Source organism: Poecilia latipinna, unplaced genomic scaffold, assembly GCF_001443285.1.
Source record: "Poecilia latipinna isolate Pla-1442-1.1 unplaced genomic scaffold, P_latipinna-1.0 Scaffold447, whole genome shotgun sequence".
Classification (NCBI taxonomy): Eukaryota; Metazoa; Chordata; class Actinopteri; order Cyprinodontiformes; family Poeciliidae; genus Poecilia; species Poecilia latipinna.
The window spans coordinates 53,907-78,842 of record NW_015113063.1 but is presented as its reverse complement, the minus strand read 5'-3'; the positions used below and the strand labels follow the sequence as shown (position 1 = coordinate 78,842).

General features: G+C 40.0%; 1 long non-coding RNA gene across 1 annotated transcript; it reads right to left on the bottom strand.

Annotated features, from left to right (window-relative positions):
- Positions 1-616: 616 nt before the first annotated feature.
- On the bottom strand, positions 617-11,120 carry LOC106951202 (uncharacterized). The gene is made up of 3 exons (XR_001425770.1): positions 11,110-11,120; positions 8,982-8,986; positions 617-721 (listed from the first exon to the last, which is right to left on the bottom strand). It is a non-coding gene; the product is annotated as an uncharacterized LOC106951202 (long non-coding RNA).
- Positions 11,121-24,936: the final 13,816 nt, after the last annotated feature.

Below are 24,936 nucleotides of genomic sequence, written 5' to 3'. Positions count from 1 at the left end.
ACCGATCATGCACTTTTTCACGAAAATCGGCCCGATTATGATCGGTGACCGATCGATCGGCACACCTCTAATATATATATATATATATATATATATATATATATATATATATACACTGCTCAAAAAAATAAAGGGAACACTCAAATAACACATCCTAGATCTGAGTGAATGAAATATTCTCATTGAATACTTTGTTCTGTACAAAGTTGAATGTGCTGACAACAAAATCACACAAAAATCATCAATGGAAATCAAATTTATTAACCAATGGAGGCCTGGATTTAGAGCCACACACAAAATTAAAGTGAAATGTTCCCTTTATGTTTTTGAGCAGTATATATATGTATATATGAAATCTTAGCGCTGCAATAAAGGAGGAGGATTTTTTGTCCTTTCAGATTTTATCAAAATGTGTGCTTGTAGTTGTTTGCTGAAAACATTGTCAACTAAAGTAGACAAGAAATATTTCTTGCAATTTCAAACACGCATACGCAGTGATTGGACATACAATCAAGACCACGGCAGTACTATGTAAAAAAGGCTTTTTTTTTTAGCTTTGTATCATAATGTCATCAAAAACACATCTGGAGTGTTGCCTGGATTGTTTCATGCATGTTTGAGGAATCCTTTAATCTCCCGTGGCAACCATTCAGCTGTGCAAAACGCCTGGTTGGACCTAGCCCCGCCTTTGAGGCGCAGCTCCTTCTCAGAGCTGGAGTTTCTGAGCTTCGGCCTCACACAGCAGCCCTCCTCCCCTGTTATTCCCACCACTCAGCTCCTTCAGACTAGCCAGCAGCAATTAGCAAACACATAGTGGAACACCTGAGCTCATTATAGGAGCTACTTCGCAATGAAACGCTGGTCAAAATGTCACTAAAGGGTTAAAAGAGGAGCCATGTTGTGATGACTTCCTGAAGGAGGAGTTTTAAATAAACATGCCTTTAGAAAGACAGTGGCCCAATTTAGAGACGTTAAATCAAGAAGTAAATCTAAGTAACATTTGACATTTTCAGCATTTTTATAACAATTGAAGTAAAAAATAGTGTAAAAATGTTGCTGGAAAACACATACTGCCCTTATAGCTGCATTAGATCAAGTCTTGCTCCACATAATCAGTGACTGTGTCACTTGTTCGCTGTGCACTGTGTGGTTTTGTTCATGCTCTGACCCAGCTGTCTAGCCGTCACAGTCTTTATCAAGCATGCCTGAATCCTTCTGATTACCCTTTTTCCCCCCAAGCAAAACATCTACTTACTACCAAATGCTGTACATCTCACAGTCAGGGCCCATGATGTTTCGCTTAATTGGTTTATCTCCTGTATTGTTTACATTTTAAAGTCAATTTCAATTTCTTCTTTCTAGTGCTTTAAAAAAAATAACTATATATATATATATATATAAATGTGGGTTGCAGGTCATCATGCACGCTGCTTTGAGTGAAATGGAGAATTTAAAACTCAATCCCTGCGGCTTTCCAATAAAGGCCTCATGCCTGCCAGCATATCATTCAGATTGACAACAGGGGCAGAGGCAACCGAAGTGAACTTAAGTCTACCCCCCCTGCCCTATAAATAATATTTAATCCGTCTTTGGAAGGGAAAATTGGTAATGACTTTCGGAGCTTTTGGGATGCATCACATTGCCTTAGCTACAGCTGACACCGAGAGGATTGAAGCCCACAATGGTGAGAAACGGCGGCTTTTTCCAACATCAAATATGATCTGCTTTAGATCAGGGGACAGGAGGGCTTTTATGTGAAATGTGCAGGAATGGGAGAAAGAAAGTTGGCCTGGGGAAAACAGCATCTTTAGCTGTTGAGAAATCTGTAAAAAACAGCATTTGGTTTGACTTTAGAACTTCAGTAGAAGGTAATTTAAATAAAAACTTCAGACTTGTAATAGTATTGTGGTTGTATCATGTTCTATCAGACATGTTTTATCTTAAATATGTAGTTTGTTAAATAATATACAGCTTGTTTAATTATTATTGTTACCTCAGAGGTTTGGATGTTGCTTTTCACACTGTTGATAACATACAGCCTTAGCTCTGTTTAAAAAGAACAATGACCAACAATTTAATTTATTGTAGCTTTTCTATTTTCACTTGGGGTCAAAATTTTTACTCTCATGCTAAAATCTATACATTTATGTCCCCAATAATACCGAGTTAAACTGTCTGTAGCATTAAAAAATGGTCCTTTATTAAGTTCCACCATCACTAAGTCAAAGTTAGTATCAACAAGGTAATTCTTGTCAATTTAAAGTACACTCTGGTGTTGTCATCACTTAATAACAGGTTCAGGTGATTACAGATGTGCCTGCAGGCTATTGACCATTTTGAGCCAAGATGATTTCAGATTCACAAAAAAGTCAAATTTAGGTTTATAATAATCAAAGTAAAAAAAAACAAAACAAATTCACGTTTACATTCCCTAATATATAATCTATGAAAATGCTAATGCCTTTTTCTTTTTTTTTCATCAGATAGAATACAGTACCAGTATTTACCAATATTTAGCTTAGCAACGTAGCATTGCTAGTAGCTAGCAGTTAGCCAGGTCAGGTTTCCTCATGGTTCTTTTAAACTGTATCTTATCTGTAACAGTTTCTTATTTCCGCTGCGTTTGTAGCCGAGTGTTGACTAGCATGATGAACAGTCTCCATTTGTTAACCAAAACAGGAAAAATAAAGAACTACTGACTTCATTTCTTAAAAATAAGAGTCTTAAAAGCACAGATACAAAGGGCCAAGATTAATGGATTAATGCTCTTTAGGCACTGCTGTGTTTGTCATTCAAGCCTGGGCTAGCTTGTGACAGTCGGTTGATTTCACCATGAATGCCATTTATGATTATGACTCTCTGATATGAAGTTAATCCTGTGAGTAAGAAAATGTAAAAAGTCTCGGGTTCCCATGTGTTTTGGTCCTTTCAATAAGGTTTTCAGCTCCTCGCATGACAAAAACGGATTAAGATTTCTATTTCTGTGGAAGTACAAGATTTACACTGATTCTCAGACGGTCAAATGCACTTTGCAGTTTTTATGTTTAGACAGGTTCTTGTTTTTTAAAATCCCAGGGCTATAGCTGTTTAATGGCAGACACAGCTCTGCATGGGTGGAAATAATTAAATGACAATAATACCCAACGAATCATCAGAACCGTCTGCTTTAAACTCGCTTTAAAACGAAGTGAAGAAATGTAAACTCCAAGGCATGCTAAAAAAAAAAAGCAGCGATACACTCGGCTAAGTCACAAACGCTCATCTAGTCTTCAGGAATGTACAAGTTCGTCGATCCATTCCCATAAAGACTCCTCCGTTATGAAGCGATTAAAACAGGTCGCTGGGCTTAACCGTCCGCTCAGCCGCCTCACGCCGACCCAGGATTGAGCGTAATATTTCCTAAATGGCGAATAAATAGGTTCCACTGGGGAATAATAAGCAGCATCAGCCTGGTCCAATACAGAAAGAGCAAGAGGGGAAGATGAATGAATTTTATTAAAGACTACTGGTGCCTGGTCAGCAGGAAAATGATGAAATGGCCAGGCTGGGCCTCACCTGCCTGCTCAGTGCGCAGAGCCCCGGTGCTGCATGGCGCCAGTTTGCTTTTCAGCTGGTTTATCAGCAAAAGGCCTTCCTGATTAAATCCCCTGGATCAGCAATAAAAATAAAAGATGGCGAGCCGTTTCTGAACGGTCGACAGCGTAAACAATTCATTTCATAAAGTAAATGCAAGCTGACTGTAAACAGAGAGAACTATCAGCTGTCAGAATCTAATAAAGCTGAATTATGTTTTTAGATGTGATGTGGGGTGAATTTAGGCAGGCAGCGGTAATCGTTTGATAAATATGATTAAATCAATTGTAAACTTTGTTGTGTTCTAACTATTAAGTTTATTATGATAAATAGCTTTAATGATACTCTGTATTCTAACCAACAAGGCCGCATACAAAAGGGTGGCTATAAGGATAAAAATATTTCAATAATTCAAATGTATTTATTTACATAATTTATTTCTTTTAGGAAGTACATAAACTATGTTCTTCCTAACATAAAGTCGACACCTCAGACTTTATGAATTGCTATCAATCTTGTTAAAAGGCAAAATAAATCTTACTGAAATTGTTGTAGCTCAAAAGTGTTTTAGGATTTCCGATGTCTTTGACCATTTTTGAGCTGTTGTACCTTCAGATTTTCTTGTTACCAATTTGAAAAATTGAATTGAACTTCAACTACATTGTTTGAAAACTAGGATTAACTCTAAATGTGTGTTGATTTTGAATTTGTTTGTCTGGATTTAATTGTTTTCACATATTTTCTTAAGTAAAGAGCCTTGAAATCATATTAGTGGTGAATTGACACCATAGAAATAAATTGAACTGAATTAAGTTGAACTGAAGCGAAGCAGACCAGCTGTTGTCTCCTCCGTACAACAACCTCTCTCAAAAAAGCTAGTTTTCAACCATGGATGTGATGTCGAATAAACAAGAAATTGAAAAAAAAGGCAACCTGTTTACAATAGTCAATAAAATAAAAAAATAAAAAACATGAAAATAAGAACCAGAGTGGAAATTATCTGCAAAAGAAGTTTTTGTAACCTTTACTAGCATCTAAATATTTGAACTTGTTTTATTGCTGTCTGGTCACTACTTGGAGTAGAAAGACAACATTTTAATGTTATGTTTGATTCAAGTGAACTGAAACAACTTTTTGCACAAATCCAAGACCGAAAACTAAACATAATCCTACCATTTGGACATGAAACACCTCCAGGGGGCGCTGTGGAGTCTCTGTCATTACATCATCTGCACACATTTGGCAATGAAATTCTTTACAGCTGTCAAGTACGTAATCAATCTATAAGCAGAACAGCAGTGGCACAATAACAAAGCCTTGTGGTACACCTACTTTAATATTTTTTGAAAAGCCTTTTACTGTGTGTTTGGAAATATTGTTCTCTATTTTTCAAAATACAAAACAAACCACGAAAAAAGCTCAAAAGTCATCATATTCATCTGAATATCTTTGCAGCAATCGTCCGTCTTCCTTGTTCTGTTAATGATCCTGACCAAAATCCAAACTGTTTTGAATCCAGATTGTGATTGGTGTAAAACTGAACACCTTCTCACTCTGCTGTTGATGTTTCTCTCATTCAGGTCCATTTGTCCAAATAATTCTGTAAGAAGCAGATAAAAAAACCTGTTTTTTGTATTTTTTTTCACGCCGTCTACATTCTGCGTCGTCCTTTAGACTCGCCATTGTTCCCAAACCATAAAAGCAGAAATCCAACACAGGAGTAACAACTTTATACCGTGACGGTTTCCTCAGTAAACCAGAGCTCCCAGCAGCAACGAGACCTGATACAGATTCTGTTAGTCATGCTGCTTTCACTCATGTGCAAAAAGCCTTTGCTGTTTTGTTTTTTGTTTTTTTTTAAATGCTATTGCTATCGGTGTTGCTCTCTCCACCTACATGCATAACCCACAGCTGAATTCAAGCCTTCCCCCTTTTTTTTTGGGGGGGGGGGGGGATTTTCACGTCATTCTGGGCAATGCGGGAAATTGCTTACTGAAGGAGAAGTGGAGGAGGAGGAGGAGGAGGAGGAAGGTTCAGGGAAAACACGCTCAACAAAAACGGTAAATTACACCATTTCCTGTGGAAATAACAAACAGCGCACTCCGACATTAGAGAGCGATCTACAGTTTAGGTTAAATCGGGTCAGAGTGAGTGCTTGGAGATTTAAAATTCTGACACATTTCACTAACAGATTCTGAAGCTCTTGACCTCTCAGAGACAAAATATGTTGCTGTTTTTTCTTGCTTCTTTTTCTTCCCGAGGAGCAAAGTTTGATGTTTGAGTATCACCTGCTGTAAAGCAGCAAAAGCCAAGGCAGTGTTCAGCTTGGCAATCTGTGCGATAACCCCTGGAGAATCGGCTTTAGTCAGAATGCCTCTCTCTCTCTCTGCTCAGCTTTATGCAGTGGGTGGCATGAAGTGGCTGTGCTTCTTTGAGCTTTTGCAAACGGGCTCTTTTAATTCCTGCCAGCAGGCACGCGGGGCGTCCAGGTGCACAGTGTGCAGACGCGCCCTCCGAGAAATCAAACCTTCATTATTTATTAGGCTACAAAACGAGGCAGCAAGAAGAGGTCGGTCAGCCGTGAAGCCAGCAGCAGGATGGGGGGGGGGGAAACGCTGCTCGCTTCCCTTGTTTTGCCAGGGATGCAGGTTGGAGCACCGGGCATGTGCCGCTGACCGCACGAGCGGAAGATAAGAGAGACGTGAGATTGAATTCCACCCACCGTGTGTGTGTGTGACTGGCCAAATATAGACTATCAGATGGAGTTCTTAATTATAAGATGGCACGCCATTCTTTACCCCCCAAGAATTGACCATTTCAGGTCCTAGATAATCTTTAATCGGGCCAAGTCATTCTCTCTCTTTCTCTTTTTTTTCTCTATTGTAAAAGCTTAGACTTGGATTCAGCCATGATTTTTTTTCCTTCTCCTATTCATGGTAATTTCTTTGCTTTCATGAGCAATTTTCTATTATCCCTGTCCTGGCCTTATGTGCTCAGTAAATGCCATTTGACTTCCCCTTTTTCTGTGAATAGTGGAAAATAAAAAGGAGAAAGTAGGAAGTGGATTTTAATAATCCTGCCAATGTGATGAGTCAGTTGATTTTCTTCTTGTTAGACTTAAAGAAAAAAAAAAAAAAAGCCTTGTTCCCATACTCTTCACTGTACCTAATTTATGTTTTCAGAATGGCTTTACAGAGAAAGAATTGCTAATTTTCCGTGTAAAACTTAAGATAAGATCTTCCATAGTTTAAGTTAATTTCCTGTTTAAACCTGCAGGAGTTTCACAAAAAACATTTTATTCACATATTTGTTGAAACTGTCTATGTCATGATAGTATGCTATGAGACAAATAATCGGCAAAAAACGTTTGCTTCTTTGGCTCCTAGAATCAACCAATCAAAGCCAGGAGGCGGGTCTTAGTGCTGACAATCACCCTCCAGGTGCATTGCCTGTCATAAATGCTAGCCTAGTTAGCATGGCCACTGATGAATGGTTTCTCTGTAAGTTGTTTCTCTGCCATTAGCACATTTAGGAGCGCGCTCACGAGGTTGATTGACAGCTCTAAGACCCTCCTCCTGCCTCCGATTGGTTGTTTTTGGTCAGGAGTGGATGGTTTCTTCAGACAGCAGCAGTAGCTCAGGGAGGAGCTCAGATTATCAGTCTCATACCGTACAGTCACAACATACACATTTAACAAATATGTCAAAACATGTCTTATAAAGGTTCAACATTGCAGCTTCAATGTGAAAAAATTCCAAACCATGTTAAACAGTAATATATCCTGTACACAAGATGCTTGTTTCTGTGATTCAGTGGTTATATTCTGCTTAGATACTGTAACTAATTGCTAATTAGCTTTGCTTATTGTACCATTCCTCAGCTGCAGTGGTAATGGTCATCCTCGCAGAAGCAAAAACAAGCAACTTTCTCTGGATAGACGTTGAAAACATGCAGCTATCTATACGTAAACTCCTTAGTGGATCTCGTCTTCCTTTTGATTAACATTAATAGGCGACTAAAACTGAATGTTTCAAAGCACTGCTGCTATTTTTTTTCCTGTCTGGTCCTCTGATGTCAGTCTCTCTACTTCTTATACCCTCTTCTAGTTTGTATTTACTTTTCAAAAGTCCATGCATCGCGCTCAGCCCTCATTGGCAGAACCCAAGGGAAGGCTAAGATATATCTGCACAAGCTCACACAATGTTGCTTTTCAAAAATACTGTGATGAACTACCTATTCTAGATGCGTAATAAATCAGAAGTGTTTTGAACATGTGGTCAGCAAGTGGGCGAAAGTTTTCTGTTTGGACATTTAGTTGTTGTTTTTTTTATTAACTACCCACGGCTTTGTTCCCAAGAGACTCTGAAAGCAGACAAGCTGTCGGACGTTATAATTACTTCCACTTGGGGAATATTTAAGAGGTGTTACATTTTGAGGCCTCAGAGGGCTCACCAGTTCATTAAAAGAGTCTCTGAGGGCGTCTGACCAGCCTCACGGACCGTGGATGTGCCTGGCTAACAGAGGTTTATCGTCATCAGAGCTAACGGCTGCTGGAAACCTGAGGTTGTCAGGTGATCGAGATATTTGGATTGTAGTTTTCCTTGTTAATGTGTTTCAGGCTGAACTTAGCTTCCTGAAACATCCCAACCTGCCGAGGTTAATTTTTATCGTTTTGGATTTCAGACAACTGTCTTTGTTAAAGAGAAGCAGAGTGGACAGTTCATGTTCATCCAATTAAAAATGTTTCATGTACCCAGCTAACTCTACACGCTCTGATCAGGGGATGCTTTGCTAGCCGGCTGTGTGGACAGGACAGGAGGTTTGCCAGGAAGAGGGGCACTGAGGGGTGGAGGTGGTCTACGTCGAGAGGCGATCATCAGAGCAGATCCGTTCTGGTCCCTAAGGACCGCAGAGAGGAAGAATAGGGCAGACTATGATATCACTGAAATTTAAGGACATACTAGAGGAAAGTAAAGTTTAACATCGAACACACACAAAAGATCCTAATAATTTATATAATCCTACATACAGGAGCTAAGCAGGATAATCGTAAAACTCATGATACGGACAAAAGAAACTTTCACAAAGTACAGGAAACTGTATCTGCATTTTCATGGACCTTAAAATTGACCAAATTGAAATTAGGAAAATAAATTAGCTTATTGGAAACATGGCAATTATGGAAAAAAAAAACATTTTGTGGTAAAAAGTTTGTTGCGCTAGGATGAGTTGGTTTTTCGGCTGTATTGAAATTAGTGTATTTAGCAAAACTGCAATGGAAACGCTTTTTTATTTTTGCATCACCAGTGACTTGATCAACAGCTGGATGTTACTACTGGCGGAAAAGACGAAGGAAAAGGCGACAGGAAGTTGTAGGAGGATGATGACGCGGCATGTTTTTTACTGACCCAAACTTATTCACTGCGTTTGTTGTAGAGATGCACGAGATTGTGAAATTTAGTGCAAGGCACGTGCTGCAGCTATGGAGGGGGGTACTGAGGAGGAATCACTAGAAAAAACATAAACCACATATCAATCAAGATGACAAAAACATTTGGGAAAAATTGACCCAAGAGACAAGGACACACTGAACCAGAAGAACCACAAACAGAAAACAAGACAAAAGAATATCCTCTCCTATTCCAGGTTGAGGAAGAACCTTCAGTCTTTAGACCTGGTTTAAAGCCATGTAGTTTAAAGCCATGTAGTTTAAAGCCATGTAGTTACATCACTTTCAAGACCAAAGCATCTCTCTCCAGACTAGCACAACATTTACCTAAGAGGTAAATGCATAAGCTAATGGCTCTCAACATCAGATGTATCATCTGGTGCGTAGCACATCATAAATTAAAGCTGTTGGTCTCACCGACAACCCTTGTGACCCGACAGAACAAAGATTATGTATTTTTAAATCTGCACAGGACTCAGGGTTGTCTGCTATTTATATGTGCCTGGTTTCTTTGTTCAGGAATAGAGATGTAGAGAAGTTTAAAGCAGGACTTAGGTTATGAAACATCATCATAAGCTTTGAATATGTTTCAGCGTGCTTTTTAACCCATTACAGGAAAATGGAAAGACTGAAAACCTGCCAACACATGACTGAGGCGACGTTCAGCCTGGTCACGTCCATCAGCTGCAGCTCATCAACTTATCAGTTCACAGTACAAACAGACCAGTGAAACTCTCTCAGCTTTTGCTCGTCACTGTTAGTCGCAGAATTCAGCATCTTGACTCAAGTCTGTAGTAGTCTGCTTGGTACCAACTCCATGTTTTCTTGTGCCCACAAATAATGTATCTAGAGCGTGCCTCCAGGTACATAATTCTCTCCTCGAGTATTTTCTTAGTCCTCTGTTCACTTCCTGGGAAACTCAGTTCACAGGAGCTTTCCACTCACCTGTCAGTCCGGCCGCTTCACATCACATCACCTGGAGATCAGCAAACGTTTCTGCAGGTCCTCTGTCAGGTGCAGCCACCTCAGGTGTAGAGAACTAAACCTAAATTAGTTCTCCTTACGTCAAAAATGTATGTAAACTTGTTGCCTCAAAAATGTCGTTAGCTTTCATTAAAGGGGTGGTGTCATGTAAAAATTGACTTTATTAGCTTTGCATCATGTAATGCTGTTCACTCATCATAAACATACCTGGAGTGTTGCCTTGATTCTTTCATGCATTTTGAGAAATCCTTTAATCTCCATGGCAACCATTGAGTTGTGCAAAACGCCTTGGTGGACCAAGCTCCGCCTTCAAGGACGAAGCTCCAGCTTGGAGCTGCAGCTTCTTGGCTTTGCCTCACAGAGCAGCCCTCCCAGGCAACTCCATCGCTCAGCTCCTTCAGACTAGCCTAGCCAGCAGCAATTAGCAAATGCCTGGTGGAACTGCTGAGCTCATTATAAGAGCCACTTCTCAGTGCAACGCTGGTAAAAACATTGTTAAAGGGTTAATAGAAGAGCCATGTTGTGATGACTTCCTGAAGGCGGAGTTTTGGAGAGTGCAGGAGTTTTTAAAGAAACAGAGGTCCAATTTCAAGGCGAACTCAGATATCTTCAGCGTACGCTCAACTTAAATAAATCGGGTGCTTTGTATAGCTACTTTAAAAAGTTAATGTATTTGAATAGAGTCAACATTGTAATTCACTATATGCTCAAATTAATTGAACTTGGTTTAATTTAGTGTCAGCAAAACCTTCTCCAAAGTCAAGTTATATTCACTCATCTTCCAATAAGATCCCGCAAATTAATTAGATGCTTAAAGATCTCCACTAACTTTCCTCTCCTGTGCCTCACATATTACCCCCGTCTGCTGGCTGTGAACACAGGCATGAATCAGAGCATCCTTAAAATAAGTGCAACCAGTTGCCTTCAGGGCTCACCTAATTAGTAAACACAATCCACCAGTGAATAATTTAATCTTGGCATAAATACAGCTGTTGTTTCCTCGGTGGCTTCATCGGATATAAACAGTTTCATGAACACCAATGAACATGTAAAAAAAAAAAAAACATGAGAAAGTTGTGGAGAAATTCAAGGCAGTTTTCCACCTCACAGAGCGTCGTTCAGTCCACTTTCTGAAAAGCATTAAATTAACCAGAGCAGCACCCAGGAGGTCAGCGGTGCTTCAGTAGGAGCTTCAGAGATCCACAGCTAATTTTGGGGAGGATCTGTTGGCATGACGACTAACAGCGACGCACTCGCATCGCCTTTATGCTTTACAGAAGCCTGTCACGAAGGCTGTTTGAACAAAGTCACAGGAAGACCTGTTTATAGTTTTCCATGAGTTTTACCATTTGCTTGTGGCAAGACCTGAACATTTTACTTTGCACATATTGAAAGCTGATAGAGAAACGTCCAAAAGGCCGATTCTTCTGAAAATGATGGCACTGGGGCGCTGCATGTAAACAATGTGGCAAACTATATTTTATTTCCTTCTGCCTCAAAGTCTTGCGGTATTTTGTTTTGCTCTGCAACACAAAATCCCAGTGAAACACCTTAAAGTTTATGGTTGTAATCTGACAAGAAGTGAAAAGCAAGGCAGCATGTGTGTTCCTCGGATGCATAGTTCCTCTGTCACTTTAAAAGCTCTGTGAGGCGGAAGCTTGGAAATTTTCAGCTCAGAGGAGGAGCTGCGCCTCAAAGGCGGGGCTAGGTCCACCCAGGCGTTGTGCAGAGCTGAATGGTTGCCATGGAGATTAAAGGATTTCTCCAACATGCATGAAAGAATCAAAGCAACTCTTCAGGTATGTTTTGGATGAGGGATTAACATTATAACATGATGTAAATCTCAAAAACGTCAAATTTACATAACCCTGCCCCTTCAAATCAAATCAAATTTTAATTGTATAGCACATTTCAGCAAAAAGGCATAAAAACACAAAATTACAAAGTCAACAACTCTACATTTTTCACATCAGATTATTGATTAATGTTTCATGATTAGGTTTCAAAAGCAACTCTAAACATCTGAGTGTTTAGTCTAGATTTAAAGGAACTCAGTGTTTCGGCAGTTTTGCAGTTTTCAGGAAGTTTGTTCCTTTTTCCTAATTCACACAATTATACAGTCAATGTAAGCGCAGCTGTTGGGGATTTTTGATTTTGGTTACGGTTTCAAATCATACCCGGATTGTGTGTGAAAAGGGTTTTTCTCTCCGTAAATATGTCTGAGAGAATGTTTTAATCGGGTTACATTTTTGTTGTTGTTGCTTAATTAAACAGAAGGCTACATATGAGCTGAGAAGGACTGAAACAAACTGGTGAAGCCGCCAGCAGTAAACGCTTTGGCAGATGGCGCCGCGGCTCCGGCTTCATTCCTGCTCCGGCTGAAATTGCCTTTATAAATCGCGGCGAAAATGGACCACTTCTAACCCTTGTCCTGTCTCCCCTCTCCGGCTGGCTTTGTCCTCTGGGGTCCTGCCTCGTTCTCTTTGTCCTGACGCTCTCTCTTCCTCACCTCATTCTCCTCGATGATGCACTCATCCCCTACCTCCATCCCCTCCCCTAGCGGCTTCTGACTTGATTTCCCACTCTTCAACTCCCTCACACGCTCTCATCCTGTTTCTATCTCATTCTGTCTCTTTCTCTGCGTCTCCCTTTCCAGTCGTCAGTGTGGGAGTAAAAAAAGGATTAGCCACAGAGAGAGAGAGAGAGAGAGTGAAAAAAGGAACCAAATGATGGTATTGAATTCTGGCCAAATAAATGTGAGCCTCTCACGCCAAGTGAGAAGTTAAGTCGCAGCCACTCGGGTTTCTAACACATCTAACGTGATAACGGTGCATAATGAACTCATTTCAAAATGACAGTCACATTATTAAAAAGGCCTGCCGTTATGCAGGCTTACAACGTTGAAACTTCAAGAAAAAAGAAGAAAAAAAAAAGAGGTGGAGATGAGAGAAACCGGGTAAGTGTCTCTTAAAGGGCTCATTACCGAGTGTTTTTTTTTTTTCTTTTGTTCTGATATGGCATCAATTACCTCGTCCCAGTCGTCCACTGTGCAGAACACAGTGAGGTCAAGCACATAACAGCTGTTAGTTTTACGAGCCTTTTACGTTGTTTTAATCTGTAAGGTTTTAACAGATATTATTAACTTTGATTCTATTGAAGCAGCTCACGGGTCGCCTCCTGAGTACAACTCCGCTGATTTGTAATATTTAAAAGTGTTGCTGAGCTCTGTGTCTTGAAATAATCAAAACTTTTTTTTACATTCCAGAAAAAAAAGATTATTGAGGGAATATGATTTTTTTTTTGTTGCTGTGTACAGTATGTACTTGGGACATGAAAGGTGAAAATAAGAGTCGCCTCCTGCATGAAATACTAACAGCTTTTTCTTCCTTGGTAGATTTAGTGAGTAAATGCACATTTCCAGTTGGAACTGGATCAACGTTTTGTATTGTTTGTAGGGAAAAGGAAGCAGCTCCTGGTCTGGGTCGACAGCGGCCAACATGGCCGCGTCTCTGCAGCTCCACAGGGTCAACAGTTCACCTCGAGCAGATTCCAGCCAACACCTTGAGCTATTACTTATCTATATTTTTTTACAAAAAAGTACATATCAAAAGATGCTTGTCAATATTAGAAGCATAAAATCAGCATAATATTAAAGGTCACCTGTTATGCTTTGAATAGACAGGATAGGCTACAGGTAACACAAAACATGTTCAGTAGCTTTTTTGTTTTTGTTTCCACAAAATCATTCTTAAATGATGATTGCCATGTTGCGACGACTTCCTGAAGGCGGAGTTTCAGAAAGAGCAGGAGATTTTAAAGAGACAGAGGCTCAATTTCTTTGAATGCACATTTTTTCATATTTGACTTATATAATATATGGAGTTTTTATAACTACTAAAGTTAACATAGTAACTTGGCTGTGCTATAAAATGGCACTATGTGCCTGGAAAACACATAATGCTGCCCCTTTAAACTGCTGAAGACATTGATGCTGGTCCTGATAGAAAGCTGGTTGTGAAGCCACAGACTGGTGAGGTTGAACACGCTGGTCAGAATGTCAAGTATTGTTCCTGAATGCAGCTTCAGACTCCTTTTTGACACCGTAACATACACAGTGAGATTTCCAGCAAAAAAATTCACACAATTTAGCGCCATCCAAACCACACAGAAACACCACGACTATAAAAACCAACGATAAACAAAATGTTGCAGCAATGGCCCAAAATCAACATTTCTTCATCTTACGCTACGCCTGCAGGCGCTCTCTCTGCAGATACAGTTCACTTATATTTACATGCTGAATGCTGAAACTGACCAACTTCACAATTTGTCCGACTAACACTTATTCGACCAGTAGGGGGCGATAATAGAGCAATGCACTAATCCAGATTGCCCTGTTAAAACGCTGACAGACACTATTAACCACTTAAGGAGTTTCATGTAGCATTTATCATTTGACTACTTTATGAATATTATATGTGAGGCTGTGCATTTTTGAAATGCACAACAAAGAGAGGTTTCAGTTCTCTTTGTTGTGATATTAATATTGTGGTATTAACAATATTTTGACTTGCATTCATGTAGCAAAAAAATGAAAAAGACTTAAATACATACATATTCACGAGTTTTTGCCTATTTACTTTCTTTATGTAATCTGTCCCATCTACTCTTGCCAACATGAGGATCTTCCACCCATCAAGCCAGAGTTTGATTTAAAGACACAGAGTTTTCTTCCAGAAATATAAACTACTGATGGGTCTCACCAAATACACTGAAAGAGGACTGGGTTGGTTTTTGGCATCATGGTATGCCAAGGTTTTAACAAGTTACTGTTTCAAAAATGTTTTCGATTTTCAGTGGTACCGCCCCATCAGTCCATCCATTGATCCTTCGTTAAAACCCACTCGTTGTTAAAGTTGCCGGGGGGGCTGGCGCCTATTTCCAGTAGTCATTGGGTGATAAGTGGGGCACTAGAAGCTGGATGCCACTATAGAGGGGAAGAGAGCTTTCTTCAAAGTCTCACACAAAAAAATACCCTCCAGCAGTCCTAGCATGGTTTTCAGGAAGAGCGTCTTTCATTACTCTATCATTAAGAAATTAAGTTTGACTTTTTCTTGTGTGTTTTTAGGTTGTATGTAAGTATCTGGTTTCAGCTCTAACTTCATCGATGCACTCATCACAAACTAGTCAGAGTACATCCTGCTTGTTGTCACAACCGTTTGAATTTTTTAACCGTCTGAGCGTCTTGGACGATTCCCAGTCCGCAGCAACTAACATTTGCTCTCATATGCACAGTATGTTTCTCCAACTGCTGAATTGCCTCTCTTGACAAGACCTCCTTTATGTGTGGGTGTGGGAGTAGGAGTGTGTGCATGTGTGCGTGTATGCATGCGCGCGCGCGTGTGTGTGTGTGTGTGTGTGTGAGCGACTGTCCCTTGTAGGATGCTACAGAAACTAACTTGTGCCACAGGGTGCTTTGCTGTGCCAGGATAAACAGCAAAGAGCAGCCTCCAACCAGCTCGCTAGGATTCTGTGAAGGTTGTGGGGGTATGAAGTGTCCTGTGTGGGTGTGAAGGAGGGCTGGCTGCTGGGTGTTAGGTTGTGGTGAGAGGCCTGGAGGGGGTTCAGGAATGCTATGCTAAATGCGCTTATAATTTATTGATTGCTACATTTTTATTTAAAGGGGCACTATTATGTAAGATTGACTTTTTTAGATTTATATCATGTTATAATGTTATTCCCTCATCACATTCCTAACTGGAGAGTTGCCTTGATTCTTTCATGCTTGTTTGAGAAATCCTTTAATCTCCCGTGGCAACCATTCAGCTGTGCAGAACGCCCGAGTGGACCTAGCTCCGCCTTTGAGGACAAAGTTCCTCCTCTGAGCTCCAGGTTTCCAGCTACCGAGTTTTTTTGCCTCACGGAGAAGCCCTCCTCCACTCAGCTCCTTCAGACTAGCCAGCAGCAATTAGCAAACACCTGGTGGAACTGAGCTCATTTTGGGAGCTACTTCTCAGTACAATGCTGGTAAAGAAAGTTTGTTAATGGAGGAACAATGTGATGACTTCCTGAAGGTGGAGTTTAAAGATACAGAGGCCCCATTTTAAGGCGTTAAACTACAAAGTCAAAATTCTTATAAGTCATATTTTGTAATTTTCCTCAAAATAATGACCCAAGTATTTTTTTCTACCAAAAAAAAAATTACCCCCCTTTTTTTTTTTTTGCCAAAAGATGATTTATGGAAAAAAAAAAAAAACACATTTGGCAAAAAATTATTTAGGTCATTATTTTAGGACGATTTGATATAAGTAGCATTTTTATAACCACTTTAGGTAATATAGTAAATTGTGCTATCAAATGACAATATGCCTGAAAAATACATAATATTTCCTTTTTAAGTCTGTAAAAAATACAGGTGAGATTATGTCAAAATCAACTAGTGCAAATGATTTTTTTCCCTCCCTAAGGGTGGAGTCGTATGTAACTGCTGCTCCCATCAGCGGCAGATGTTCCACAACCCGATTTGGAATAACTAGCGACAAAGAGCGATTATTTTCTCCACATGGCAGCATTAAAAACACATTCCTGCGTTTCATTTTCGTGTTCGCCACTTCGAAGGCGGATGTCACGTGTGTGTCTGCGATCACGGCCTGTCTGTTAACGTTCTGCGAGGCATGTGTCTAATGACTTTCACGTTCTTCACCTCCGGGATATCACATCTCCTTATGTTGACAGAAAGCCCGCTGCCAGGCTTCAGAATCAGAGCAACGCGGGGGAAAACAACTCACGGAGATGCTGTGCGCATTGTCAACATGTCTGCCCGGCTGCCTCCGTGAGGTATTGTTTTCATTATGTCACGGCGGCTTAAAAACCCAATCTGGAATTTATTTGGCCATTCAAGGCTCAGCCGTATTCAAATGTGGCTTAGGCTGAATCATGGGCTTATATAGATTTTATTGGAAATCGTAATGGGATGGTACCGGGAAACGTCAACAAGCTGTAAAACACTGAACAGTTGTCAGATCAGTTCCGTTTAGCGAAAATCCGCCGGCACACAGGGTCGTGAAAACAATACCAACGTTTGTACAAGTCCTCTGCAGACTAACTTTATGATAAGTGCTCAAACGTCAGTGAAAAATAATTATTAGGATTTTTGTGATCAACAATGTTTTGTTGATCAGTAAGCATATTGTTTTTGGTCTAGAACTTTTTTAAGCTGTCAAAAAAAAAGAAAAGCATCTAAAAAATACCAGTTGTTCCTTTGATCTCAGCAGATAAAGAGCAAAATTAGGAACGCTACGATCAGATTTTTTTTTCAATACACTTGTGCAAGGTATTTGTTACTGCCGAGTCATGATCAAATATGGTAATAAACTAATAAAATCAGATATACTCAGTAGATTAAAGTAACATTACATTCATTGGTATTGCATGGTATTGTGATTGACGTTGATACCTGACTGTGATAATCAATACCCTTCAGTACATGACACCAATACTATTGCATGAACAGGAAGACAAAATAAACACATAAAAATGTTTTTAGTTAATTTGGACTTTGGATGTTGGGAAGGTTTATTATTTTATTTATTAGTATCCCCTAAAGTTTAGTGTTTTTTTTTGCTAGCTTGTTTGTCCGTTTTGTTACAAATATTCCAGAAAAAAATCACACAGACATCCATGATACTAGCATACTAGATGATCCATCCTGCTACCCTCCTGCAGAACATTAAGTCGAAAGGAAAGAGGGCAACTTGAGAGGGCAGGAAAAAGCATCTAGAATTTTTCTCTGCACCTGGCTAATGGCTGCGTTACTCTGTAGATGTGTTCCCAGTGTTCTGATTCAGTTTTATTACTCAGTTAATTAACACAATCGGACAAAAACCATTATCGGCCCACTCCTATCAAAACTGTAGCTATAAGGGGACAGTTCAGGATAATGCAGTGAATGCCACCAATGCCATGGCCAATTCAGAAAACCGAACATATATTTACAAGTATAAAGGTAGATGATCAATTAAAATAATCAAGAAAATTTGGGTGTGGACTTAGAAACGTTACTGTTAAAAAATGTTCCCATGCAGATAGATGTGCCATGATCACACGGAAAAGCTATTTCAGGTGACCCTCACCGTCTTTTGTTGTCCCAACGTGGACATTTCGCCCTCACATGGTGGACAAAGGAAAACAGATCATTTGCAGAAAAGGCTGACATATTAGCTAACCTTCCAACGTGGCATATAATCCCAAACACATCTCACAAAACAACAACAATAATGGTGGACTACGTATCGGTCTTCTTTGAGTAGTTTTATAATCCAGTGTGACACGAGAAAGAAGTTCAACGTTAGCTGCGTTTCCATTACAAATGTGCGCAAAACTTTGTCCGTATTCTGCTAATGTAGAAAAAAACATAATTCCGCTATTGTGTTGTTTCCATTTCCAAAGAAACACAATAAAAATCCCACATGAAAAAGTTTGTTGTCATGATATGTGATTATAAAACAACCTGCATCATCATCCTTCTGCCACTTCCTGTCACCATCTTTGTCATTTCCAGCAGTAGTAAGCACCATATGTTGATCAAAAATTGCTTTCATTGCAGTTTTACTAATTTGACACAAGACACACACAAAAAAACACCTCATTGTAGCTCACAAATATTTTATCGAAAAACTTGTTTTTCAAAATTGATGTGTTTTATATTAATCAAATTGTATTTCTGTTAATCAAATTTGTTCAATCATGTGACCAATTGAGACGCAGCTGTTGGCGTCATTTCACAAATACTCCCATTGTGCTTTTAGGATTGACATGCTGTGGCGCCCTCCTCCATGTTTAGCTCCACCTACAGGTCAGAGGGGGTAGAAATGACGGTGTCACGTCTCGGGTCGACGGGCGTTCTTCAGACAGACAACATGCTTTAGAAAACGTTACAATTTGGATGGGGCCTTATTATTTCCACCCTGGAACTCTTTGCATGAATAACCTTTCTTTAATATTTTAATCAACTTACTCAAATTTAGATGTCTGCTTCAAATGTGTTATTTACTATTAAAAATATGACTTGGCTTTAGTTTTGCAGCATTTCCAAACGCTAAAGCTTCAAAACCCCTCTGACTTTTTAGGTAACTGAGCTCCACACAGTCCATAGGGGCAACATTTTTTTTCTATGTGATGCTATCAGGCTGAACATCAGTACTGTTCACTGTCACTGGTTGCAATTTAGCTCTCTGAACCTCCGAGCTCAAAGCAGATCTGTGACTTCTGTACTTCAAAGACGGCGGCTTAACAGACATGAAGGAACGAAGTCTGAGAGCACATAAAGCCTTCTTCAAAAAGGAGATAATTGGCATGGCTGGATTATGAGGGTGATGAAGATGAGAAAATTGTTTGTTATCTTCATAATGCCCTTATCGAACGGACGCTGGCCTGACTTTATCTTGTCCGTACGCCGTCTCTGCGGAGCCACTGAAAACGGAACAGGGAGCGAGTTGGATACGAAACTTTCGAAACCATAAAACTCCCCGCTAATGTTTTTGCCCACTGTGAAATGAGGCCCACACCTCTGGTAAACCATCTGCCTCCCCGAATAGAATCCTGCCGCCTTTGGATGGAGCTTCCCTGTGCAGCAGCATCCTCCTTAAATCAGCCGCAGACTTGACAGTGGAAGCCCAGACGCTGTGTGAGCAGAATGAAAGCACAGCATCCGGGCAGCAGGCCGGCAGAGGGGGGGGGTAAGAAAAACCTCTGCAGAGCGCGCGCAGTACCACAACCCGTCACCTGGGGGCCACATCGTGCTTCAGTAGCTCACCTTGTGTTTTTCTGTGTTTTTGTTGTTTTTGTTTTCTCTCCACCGTTTTAAGTCAGATAAACACGGCATGAAAGCAGAGCTCACCTACCATCAAATGCTCGATAAACGTATAGCTTTGCAAGAGGAAGTGAGAGCAGCTGATGGGGAGGGATTTCAAAGAGAAATCCCGGGTTTTCTGGTCTCTTTGCAGATGGAGCAGAGCTTCCCTTGTGCTCTCTCAAACCACTTGTTCTCCATCATGGCGTCTGTGGTAATGAGAGATTAGTGCAGAGTAATGAAGACGGAAAAGAGAACGGGAGGATGACAGGGAGGTGTTTGCAGAAAAGTGGAGGATATAGGCAAAAGAAGAAAGATCAAAACACATGAAGTGAAATCTAGTGGGCAGTGGAGGAGTACAGTTATTTGAGTACTGTACTTAGGTACATTTGCTTGAGTACTGAGTATTTATTTTTTGGGGAACTTTTGACTTTCGACTCCACTTGTTTCAAATAATAATTAAAAATAGAGAAAATAACTTTTTTTATTGCATTTTTATGCTGAAGGTGGTGCAGATATTTTGTGGCGCAGTGGTTCTACGTGTCAGTGAACCACGAAGAAGTTTCAGCAAGTAATAATCCCATAAAACAATGCAGTGCGGTACTAATACTAGAAAATATCATTTATACTTTTGAATACTAGGAAACGTAAGTACTTACGTTCTTTAACGTGAGTACGCTCAAGTTACTCATGGTTAAGATCTGACCAGAAGTATCAGCACTTTTAATAAAGTTCTACATTTCTGTCCTTTGTTTTGTACGCGACACAGGATTAAAATGTTTAATCGAATTGAGCATGATGAACAGATTATTGAAATAATGAACTAATTTAGTGATCGACTAATCTGAAACTGGAGCATACAGACTCAAAAGCCATTTGCTGAAAGAACAAAACACTCAGAGCAAAACTGTACAAAAAAACAAATGTATATACATTTTATATGAGACGAAAAAAAACCTTTGTCTGTAAATATGTTTTAGCCAAAACTCAAGTGGCAGTTTTAGCTTCACTCGGTTCAAATTCTGTAAAAGAAAAAAAAAATCCTATTAAGCCCTTTTTGCTATTCAATTATTAATCAATTGGTATAAAAAATAATAACCAGATCAGCCCACAGTGTATTGAAGGAAAGGGCCGAGCTTCACATGTTGATGGTGGAAGTCATTCTCATCTGCAGATGCATCCTTTGCTATAAATGATTAAGCGTTCACTAAGAGAATGATGTTGCTGCATTTTAGACAAAAAAGAGACTTTTCTTATTTTAAAAAAGGAATTAATTTGTGTATTTGTATTTATTATGTATTAAATAAAATCTGTAGAAAGTGGCAATTTCTTTCACCGCTTAATCAACAGAATAATTGATAGAACAATCGATTACCTTAATGTGACACCTAGATGATGACGCAATCGTTAATCAGCCTCGAGGATGCGCAGCAACCAGACTGCCGTTTTGTGCCGCACTAACAGTTGTGCTGCCTGGTGGAGAAGAAACGCAGTCAGGCCACCAATTAGCTCATCAAACCTCCTAGTTTCCATTTGGATTTTGGGAAATGAAGGAATCTGTCACGAGAAATGCAGGCGATTGCAACCATCAGACAGTGTGCATGGAGTTTGCACAGCAAACATAATACAGAGAGTTTATGGAAACCCTTGGGACCAAATCAAATGTTCTAGATTTATATCTACCTAGAACATTTCTACATAGCACTCCTCCTCCACCTCCTTGATGCTTAATTCAAGAAGTGGTGAAAATACACCTAGAAATGGGACATTTCTTCAAGAAGCATGAATCCCTTTCCCCTAATCTGCCATGTAAACATTAATGATCAAACCAATCAACTTCTGAGCCTCTTCTTCCTACACCATTGAGAAAACAAGCTAACATTTATATCAAAGCATTCATTCATACTCAAGGGAATCAAAAGAACTACTAAAAAAACTTTAAGTTGTACCTAAAAACTGAAGCTCAGTAGGTCAAACACACACAGGCACTGCATACAGAGAAACGTTGAAAAATGCAAATGTATTCAGCGACTCATCAGTGAGCGAACAAACGGTTTACTAGTTGGGTTGTTTGATTGAAAACGTTTTTCGTCCTGATCTAAAGGAGCCAACAGTTTCTGCACCTCTCAGGTCTTCAGAGCTCGTTCCAGAGCTGAGGAACGTAGACGCTAAATCAAGCAAGCACGTCTCTGGGGACCTGAGGGATCAGACTTGGAAAAACAGCTTATAGATGTATTTTAGACATTTTTGGTGCTTTATAGACCAACAGAAAGTGCAGCAAAAAGTTGTTTATGGAGGTAAAAACAGAGGCGTAAACATAAAACCTTTAAAACATTGGGGACATGCACAACAGAAAAGGTCAAACCAAGTAAAAACACAGAGAAAACAAAAATAACTTTTGGCCGCTGCAAATTCTCACACTGATAAATAAAAGGATTTCTATAGCGCTTAGTCGTACCAACCACTCAAAACACTTCACACTACAGCCACTTTAACCCAGTTGCACTCACATACATACAATGATACGCAGATCGCTAAGCAACCTGCGGTTTAACGCTTTGGCCAGGACGACATTGACATGAGAAAGAAGAAGAAGGCTGGAATTGAACCCAAAACCTTTTGATCGCCATCGTTCTAATCATGAGACCAAATCTGCTTCTACCATCACAAGAAGAAATCCTGGAGTGAAACGTGAAAACCGTGGTGTACTGGGAAGAGAGGAACTGGGATTCAAACCTTCTTGCAGCACTAAATCAATAAAATGGAGAGGCCAGCTGCATTTCCATCGACTGTATAAATGCTCAGTTTGACATTTTGAGCATAAAATTTATTTATGCAAACGGCAATTTGTGGAAAACTAATTTTCCAATAATGTTTTGGGGTAGCAGGAAGTGTTGTTTTTCGGCCATATGGAAATTGATTAATTGCATCAAGAACCGGCGCAAACCATGAAGAAGACGACGACGGGAAGTAGTAGGAGGAAGATGGCTTTAATTTTTTAATGACTTATTTATTCATGTGAACAAACTTATTCACGTGCGATTTTTATTGCATTTCTTATTTAACGGAAACACTGCAATTGCAAAATTATTATTATTATTTTTTTTTGTCAGTGGAATATTGACAGTTTTGCACACATGGAGGCGCAGCTAGTGACAACATGCTAATCAGACATTTAGCGTCTCCCACCATGTCAGATTCTTGCTAAAACCAATCACAGACATGGAAGCGATGCAGCTCTTCAAGCACCCAAAGGGAGTTCTAAAAATTTCATGAGCAAGATCAGTTTTCCATATATATTCAGTATATTTTTATTTCTTATAAACCAGTAGATATATCATGTGCAGCAGAGAGGTTTAGCAGAACCCAGGGGCCTCCATTCACCAGGCCTGAGGCTCAGGCCCCATGTTCATTGAAGGCTTTGCCAAACTAGAATCGAACCGAAACCATAACAGTGATTAAAAAGAAGACGATTAGGAGCAGGAAGCAATGGTGGCAGATGAAGACAGAGGCTGACATGAAGGTTTAAATCAAAGTTACGGACTGGATTGACGATGAAAGGGTCAAATTACCAACATGCTGTCAGTGTGATTATTTAGGATCAGCCAGATCAACAGAAGTACAAATAAAACAACAAAAAATCCAACATTGTCACTTAAAAACCTCACACAGAAGTGAATAAATAAACAAGCATTGCAATTTAAACGGCTAAAAAACCCAGTTTTACAGAAATCTTATCTTATACTGAAACGTTTAATTTAGGGAAAACAGTCTTACAGTAAGATATCACCAAAGCTGGAATATTTTTGTTTTATTAAACCATGTTGTGCTTTCTCTCCTTAAAGAAAAAGCTTTTAAGTTTTTAAACTTATAACATGAGACAAATCATCTGTGAAAAATTCAAACTCCTTCACCTCCTCCCTGTGGTCCTACTGCCATCTGCAGAAATCCACCGCTCTGTCAGAAACAACCAGTCAGATTCAGGAGGAGGGTCTTAGCGTTGTCAATCACTCTTGTATAAGAACATATTCCTTATAAAAGAGTTACACGCTGCAGTCGTAACGGCTTGCAGGTCATTTTAACTTTTGGCCCGTTTGGCAAAAAGTTTGGACACGGCTGGGACTCATTAAAGCATAATAACGTATGGGAATGGTACAGTCAAAGTCCAGGCTTAAAATCCAAGCGAAAATTTGTAGAAATCCTTAAAAGCTGATGGTCACAGGATGCTCTTTCATCCAAAGCTAGAACATTTTTCACGATTTGTGGTTGGAACGTGACGAAACCCAACACGTTTAATTAAAGCAGTTAGCTTTCCCGTTCACATCCTAATGGTCACAAACCGTCTCATTTGAAGTCGCTTTTCAAGTCGACTGCTGCACATCGACTTGAAAAGTCGGGGAAGGAGGGGAAACGGGAGCACAAGCGCAAATGAACGCGGGGAACCTGCGTTCTTGACACTTTGTCCATTGAAAGTTTTCCGAAAAGCTTCAATAAAAATCTAAATGGATTCACAGGAAGTCAGTGATCCAGGCATGAGGAGGAGGATGTGATTTTTATTTAGTTGTTTTTTTTTTTATGGCCCTGGGGATTTGAGGGGGGGGATGAGGGAACTGCATTGCACCGAAAAAGTGCACAGTGTATCTGATTCCTCTTAGCTGGGTGCTCCCTGCGCCCGTCTGATACCGATATCAGTGCCAGCTCTTGCTCTCCTCCTGCTAACACTCGTCACCCTTCCTCCTCCTACTCCTCCTCCTCCTCCTCTTCCTCAATCCTGCGGGGATGCAAAACGCTGGGCAGCTCTCGCCTGTGACAGAAGGTGAGGAGAAGCCTGTAGGAGAAATGTGGAGGGGAGAAAAAAAACACAAACCAGAAGAAGCAAGAAGAAGAAGTAGAAAAAAACCCGGTGTATATAAAGGAGAAAAAGAAAGAGCAAAGTGGGAGTTAGTTGAGGTAAAGACCTTGACAGGGAAGAGGCTGAAAGCAAAACATTCTTTGCTCACCCTCTGTGGTGGTGAAACATCGCAAAAAAGTAGACAGACAGAGAGGAAAAGGAGGACAAGGGCTGGGAGGAGAACACGAA